Below are 7,433 nucleotides of genomic sequence, written 5' to 3'. Positions count from 1 at the left end.
CCTCACAAGCGAAAGTTCCCCGGTGGATCCGTTTTCTCTCACTGAAAGTTATCTATTCATTGAAGTGAAATAAAGAGCAATTCAGGAATAAGGGAGCCCTTTTGCCGGGAGAATAAATAGCAAATAAAAACAGCAATTGCTGGAAATCTCAGCTGGTCAGGCAGCATTTGTCAGGAAACTAAACTCGCTTCGGATTGTTCCACTATAGCAACTTTAAACATAATGTTTCCACCCGGGATTTTCACGCGTAAAGCAAACATGATAACCGCTACACTACGGAAACCTCTGGCACAGCGGCCCCAACAGAGGAGAGCTGACCAGTGAGCTCCCTCTGTGCTGATCGGAAATGTGTTGGCTCACCTTAAACAACTTCTGTCCCACACTGAAAGTTCTCAATCCTTCTCCTCCACTGCCCTTTACAGAAATGTCACGGATCACCCAGCCACCGTGTTCACTTCCACATCTCCACAGTGGGGCCACAGAGGCTCCTACCGTCTCCCCGCGATCAGCGAACTCAAAATTAAACCCGGAACACGTGTCCAGCAACGGGCAGGAGAAACAAGAGAATCTGTAAGTTCGGTCCATAACAGAAAGTAATGGGGTTATTCATGATGATTACAGCAATTACTAATCGTCTCACAGACCTCAATTATTTTTATTTGACGAATTGATCGAGTATCGTTCCCAGGTTAGTGCGCCGGATCTTAACCCCTCGACCACCAGGGAACAGCTACGATACATGTAGATATATTTATATATATTTATATATGACCGTGAATATCAACGGCTAGCTGCCGAGACCTCAGGGCGCAACGGTAGCACGTCTAAATTTAAGTGAGAGAAATTATTTTCTACAGTGAAACCCATTTCATCGTTTGTTCCCTTTTAAACACTAGAAACTGAGACGAGGAATAAATAGAGAAATCAAAGCACAACGTTATAGACAAGAGGAAGAGAGAAGGGGAAAGATACTGTCCCCACCCAGAACTAATGCAGAAACCCCTCTGCTGCGCTCGGGGTGGCCACCCACAGCTTGGATACACTAACGTCCCAACAGCTCATTGACTGTCGGAGTGGGACCGTGCGGCGCTTCAGAAGACAGGTCGAAAAAGCAAAGTCACTGATTCGGTCTCATGTGCTCCGGCTACAAAGAATAGATACACACAATAACATGCTTTTCTAATGGTTACACTTTATCGCCATTCTTGTCAAGCAGTTGTTTCGTTGGTCCGGGGTATGATTCTCACTTCAAGGCTGTTAATGGCAATTTGCGAGAGATTCCACGTTTAAATACCGAATGAGCCCTTTCAATTTGCATGGAACTTATGCAAACAAGTGTTATGTATGTCAACCTGTGAAAACCTTGTTTAAGCACCAGAGGGCTCATCCCCTGGAGTCCCAAGAGATCCCACAATCCCTTGGGAGCACTTGCACTTAAGGAGGCCTCACAGGCTGGAGAAGCACTCTGGAGACCTGCAAGAAAAGACTACGGTCACAAATTACTTTGAGCTCACAGTATCTGGTCAGACTCTTTAGTCATGCACTACAACTGGCGATGAGATACAGATGACGAACCCCACCGCAACGATGCAGAGACCAATGGGCATCCTGGAGAAATTTTCGGAGGGAGATGATTGGGAAACCTTAGTGGAGCGACTCGACCAATACTTCATAGCCAGCGAGCTGGAAGGAGAAGCGAATGCTGCCAAAGGAAGGGCGATTCACCTCACTGTTTGCGGGGCACCATCTTATGGCCTCATACAAAAGCTGCTTGCTCCAGCGAAACGCACAGAGAAATCGTATGTTGATTTGTGCACACTGGTCCGGGAGCATCTTAACCTGAAGGAAAGCGTTCTGATGGCGAGGTTCCGGTTCGACATGTGCAAAAGGTCTGAAGGCCAGGAAGTGGCGAGCGATGTCATCGAGCAAAGACATCTTGCAGGCATTTGGAATTTGAAGGACATTTGGAGCACATGCTCAGGGACTTCTTTGTACTTGGCATTGGCCATGAAGAAATACTTCGTAAACTAATTTTGACAGTCGAGACCCCAACCTTGAGTAAAGCCATAGCGATAGCCCAAGCGTTCATCGCCACCAGTGATAATACCAAAAAATCTCTCAGCACACGAGTGCTGTACAAGTACTGTGAACAAAGTAATGTTGTTTTCAAATCGTTACGTACAGGGCAGGCCTCACATGCCTGCAGCTGTACGTCTGCAGATGTCTCAGAGTCCACCATCAAGGGCGATGAATGCTACGCCATTAACACCTTGTTGCCGCTGCGGGGGTGATCATCATTTCCATTCATGCCGCTTCAAAGGATACGTTTGCAAGGGCTGTGGAACAATGGGACACCTGCAACGAATGTGCAGGCAAGCTGCAAACCCTGCTAATCCTGCAAACCACCATGTTGCAGAGGAGGGCAGATCCACGGCAGATCACAGCGAACCAGAGCATCAGACCGAGGAGGTAGAGGTATATGGGGTGCATACATTTACCACAAAGTGCCCCCGATAATGCTGAAGGTTGAGCTAAATGGACTCCCGGTGTCAATGGAGCGAGACATGGGCGCGAGACAGTCCATTATGAGCAGAAAGACTTTCGATAAATTGTGGTGCAGCAAGGCCTCAAGGCCAGTCCTGACTCCCATTCGCACCAAACTGAGAACTTACACAAATGAACTGATTCCCGTAATCGGCAGTGCTACTGTAAAGGTCTCCTACGATGGAGCGATACACAAGTTACCACTCTGGGTGGTACCGGGCGATGGCCCCACGCTGCTCGGCAGGAGCTGGCTGGGGAATATACGCTGGAAGTGGAACGACATCCGAGTGCTCTCGCCCATCGACAACATTTCGTCTGCCCAGGTCTTAAACAAATTCCCCTCGTTGATCGAACCAGGCATCGTGAAGTTCCAAAGAGCAAAAGTGCAGATCCACCTAATTCCCCGGGGCGCGACCTATCCATCACAAAGCGAGAGCAGTACCGTACATGATGAGAGAGAGGGTGGAGATCGAGCTGGACAGGCTGCAACGAGAGGGCATCATTTTGCCGATCGAATTCAACGAGCGGACCAGTCCGATTGTTCCAGTCCTCAAGGGTGAAGGCACCGTCAGATTCTGTGGTGATTACAAAGTAACTATCAAATGTTTCTCCCTTCAGGATCAATACCCACTACCAAATGCAGACAACCTTTTTGCGACGCTGGTGGAGGAAAGACGTTCTCGAAGCTGGACTTGACCTCAGCCTACATGACGCAGCAGCTGGAGGAATCATCGAAGGGCCTCACCTGCATCAACACGCACAAAGGTCTCTTCATTCACAACAGATGCCCATTTCGGATTCGATCAGCCGCGGCGATATTCCAGAGAAACATGGAAAGCTTACTGAATTCGGTCCCGCGCACCGTGGTCTTCCAGGACAACATCTTGGTTACAGGTCGGAACACAGATGAGCATCTGCAGAACCTGGAGGAGGTTCTTAGTCGATTTAATCGCGTGGGGCAAAGGTTAAAATGCTCGAAGTGCGTTGTCCTGGCGCCTGAAGTGGAGTTCCTGGGGAGAAGAATTGCGGCGGACAGCATCAGGCCCACCGATTCGTAGATGGAGGCAATCGACAACACACCAAGGCCACAGAACGTGACGGAGCTGCGGTCATTTCCAGGACTCCTGAACGACTTTCGTAACTTCTTACCGGGTCTCAGAACACTGTTAGAACCACTGCACACTTTACTGCACAAACAAAACGAATGGGTATGGGGTAAAAGCCAAGAAAATGCCGTTGTAAAAGCTAGAAAACTGTTATACTCAACCAAATTGCTTGTGCTGTATGATGCATGTAAGCGTTTGGTGCTAGCATGTGATGCGTCGTCATACGATGTTGAGTGTGTATTGCATCAAGCTCATGAATCTGGGAAATTGCAACTGGTTACTTATACATCCAGGAGTCTGTCTATGGCTGAGAGGGCCTACAGCATGATCGAAAAAGAAGTGTGAACATGTGTTTATGGAGTAAAAAAAATGCATCAATATCTGTTTGGGCTCAAATTTGATTTGGAAACTGACCATAAGCCACTTATATCCCTCTTTTCTGAAAGTAAGGGGATAAATACAGATGCATCGGTTCTCATCCAGAGATGGGCGCCCACATTGTCCGCATACAACTACGCCATCCGCCACAGACCAGGCATAGAAAACTGTGCCGATGCTCTCAGTAGGCTGCCATTGCCCACCACAGGGGTGGAGATGGCACAGCCCCCAGATTTAGTTATGGTAATGGAAGCATTCGAGAGTGAGCAATCACCTGTTACCGCCCGACAGATTAGAACCGAGATGAGCCAGGATCCCTCATTGTCCTTAGTAAAAAACTGTGTGCTCCACGGGAGTTGGTCTGGTGTTCCGTTAGAGATGCAGGAAGAAATAAAGCCGTACCAGCGGCGCAGAGATAAAATGTCCATACAGGCAGACTGTATCAAGTAGTGGTGTCAATAAAGGGCAGGGACACTTTCATTAGTGATCTCCACAGTACACACCCAGGCATTGTAATGACGAAAGCGATAGCCAGATCCCACATGTGGTGGCCCGGTATCGATGCGGACTTAGAGTCCTGCGTTCACAGATGTAATACATGTTCGCAGTTAAGCAATGTACCCAGGGAGGCGCTGCTAAGTTTTTGGTCTTGGCCCTCCAAACCGTGGTCTAGGGTACACGTCGACTATGCAGGCCCGTTCTTGGGTAAAATGTTCCTTGTGGTTGTAGATGCGTACTCCAAGTGGATTGAATGTGAGATGATGTCCGCTGCCACCATTGAAAGCTTGCGGATCATGTTTGCCATGCACGGCCTGCCTAACGTTCTTGTCAGTGACAATGGGCTGTGCTTCACCAGTGCTGAGTTCAAAGAGTTCATGACACGCAATGGGATCAAACATGTCACATCTGCCCCGTTTAAACCAACATCCAATGGTTAGACAGAGAGAGCAGTGCAGCAATCAAGCAGAGCTTGAAGAGGGTAACTGAGGGCTCACTGCAGAGTCACCTATACCGAGTCCTGCTTAGTTACCGCACAAGACCCCACTCGCTCACTGGGGTTCTATTGGCGCTCTATTGAGGTCCTTACTGCTAGGGGGATCAAGGGGTATGGCGAGAAAGCAGGAATGGGGTACTGAAGTTGAATGTTCAGCCATGAACTCATTGAATGGCGGTGCAGGCTAGAAGGGCCGAATGGCCTACTCCTGCACCTATTTTCTATGTTTCTATGTTTCTATGTTTCTATGTTCCCTCCGCGGAACTGCTCATGAAAAGGGCACTTAAGACAAGGCTCTCGTTAGTCCACCCTGATCTACACAAACAGGTAGAGAGCAGGCGGCTTCAAGAGAATACATATCATGATCAAGCAAATGTGTCACGTGAAATCGAGATTAATGATCCTGTATTTCTGTTGAACTATAGACAAGGTCCCAAGTGGCTTCCCAGCACTGTCGTGGCCAAAGAGGGGAGTAGGGTGTTCCTGGTCAAACTTTCATATGGACTCACCTGCAGGAAACACTTGGACCAAACCAAACTCAGATTAACGGACTATCCAGAACAACCCACAATAGACTCTACATTTTTCGCTACTCCAACACACACACAAGTGGCAATCAACCCAGCGGTTGACCACGAAGCAGAACCCATCACCCGCAGCAGCCCAGCAGGACTCACCACGCCCAGCAGGCCAGCGAGGGCCCAACAAATGACTCACCAAAACCAGCATTTGCACTGAGACGTTCAACCAGGGAAAGGAAGGCCACAGATTGACTCAAATTGTAAATAGTTACACTGCTGACTTTGGGGAGGCGGGGGGAGCGGTGCGGGGGGAGTGTTGTTACATATATAAACCTGTAAATACCTTGTTTAACCATCAGAGGGCTCATCCACTGGAGTCCCAAGGGATCCCACAATCACTTGGGAGCACTGTACACCAGGAGGCCTCACAGGTTGGAGAGGCACACTGGAGACTTGTAATAAAGGACGACGGTCACACCTTACTTTCAGTTTGCAGTATCTGGTCAGATTCTTTATTCAAGACATAACACTCTGTATTTAGGAGACTGGTTTAAAATGTTTATTGCTCATGTGACAAGGAATCTGGGGCGACTTTTGTTCAATTTATTTCACAGCAAAAATAGTCTCAAAAATCACGTTCCGCCCGGGATCCTTTCGCGTGTGAAGCGAACGTGATAACAACGACGCTACGGAAACACTGCGGTTCAAATGATGTTAGGAACATAACCAGATGTTTAAACTTGCTGTCGAGGAACTGCCAGGATCTTCTTCAATAGTGGACCAGGCTTGTGGGGCCGAATGTCCTACTCCGGCCCCGAATCCTTCCATACTTATGATCTTATGACCTTTCACTGGAGAACAAACTCGCCCCTGAGCATGCATGAGGAGAAAGCTACAGAAAACATTCCCGCCCAGTGAGCTTTCACTTGTGAGGCAAACATGTGAACCGCGACACTGTGGAAACATCTCCACTTTCAGCACCAGGTCAGACGGAAATGTGAAGCGAGCAGGTGAACTGCTGAATCCCAGTTTTTCGGAGTTAGTCGTGGTGTCAAACAATGAGTTTCACTTAATGATTAAAAGTAAGAAATGTCAGATTCAAATCCACACCTCCAGAGGAGACTGCGAACAGCACCTTAGACCGCTCGGCCATCCTGACTATTCAGTGCGAGGTGTGGCCACCGGCAGGTTGATTGTGAACTGTTGTGTCCTGTCACATGAAATAAATTTGGCAGCAGCTGACACCAGGGAAAGAGTGAGACAGACCTTGGAGCAAGGGTCTGGTTATTGCCAAACAGCTAAGAAAATATTAATTCTGGAAGAACAATTTCCAAAAATACAGTGACTCCGACATGATTTGAACACGCAACCTTCTGATCTGGAGTCAGACACGCTACCATTGCGCCACGAGGTCTACACAGAAAGTGTGGGATGTTCGTCTATATGAAGGTTTCACAATACAAGTGGCTTTAAAATCCCGCCCATTCCCACCAGGTGTCAGAAGCAGCGCTCACCTGCCAGTCACTGTATGTTTTTTTCTGAAACATTTGTGTTGCTTTCACGGGAAAGCATCATTAATTAACCCCTCACCTTCTTTTGCACAATGAAAGAAATGCTAACTGAGGGACAGTCAGATACTTCAATCATTTGTCCTGTGCTTTGGGGAGCGGGCAGAGAAGTGGACCTGAGTCCATGATCGCATCGGCCATGATCATATTAAATGGCGGAGCAGGCTCGAGGGGCGTATGGCCGACTCCTGCTCCTATTTCTTATGTTATTATGTTCTTCTGCATATTAACCCATTTTACACACTGTATTTTAGGATTCTGTTTCAAAACCTTCATTGCCGATAACACCAGGAATCTGGGGTAACTTTTGTCAAATTTAACA

At 48.0% G+C, this 7,433-nt stretch overlaps 1 non-coding gene across 1 annotated transcript; it reads right to left on the bottom strand.

Annotated features, from left to right (window-relative positions):
• Positions 1-6,885: 6,885 nt before the first annotated feature.
• On the bottom strand, positions 6,886-6,957 carry trnaw-cca (transfer RNA tryptophan (anticodon CCA)). The gene has a single exon. It is a non-coding gene; the product is annotated as a tRNA-Trp (tRNA).
• Between the last annotated feature and the right edge of the window lie 476 nt (positions 6,958-7,433).

The sequence above is a fragment of the Pristiophorus japonicus genome, unplaced genomic scaffold (genome assembly GCF_044704955.1).
Source record: "Pristiophorus japonicus isolate sPriJap1 unplaced genomic scaffold, sPriJap1.hap1 HAP1_SCAFFOLD_147, whole genome shotgun sequence".
NCBI lineage: Eukaryota > Metazoa > Chordata > Chondrichthyes > Pristiophoridae > Pristiophorus > Pristiophorus japonicus.
This window is presented reverse-complemented; position numbering and strand designations above follow the sequence as displayed.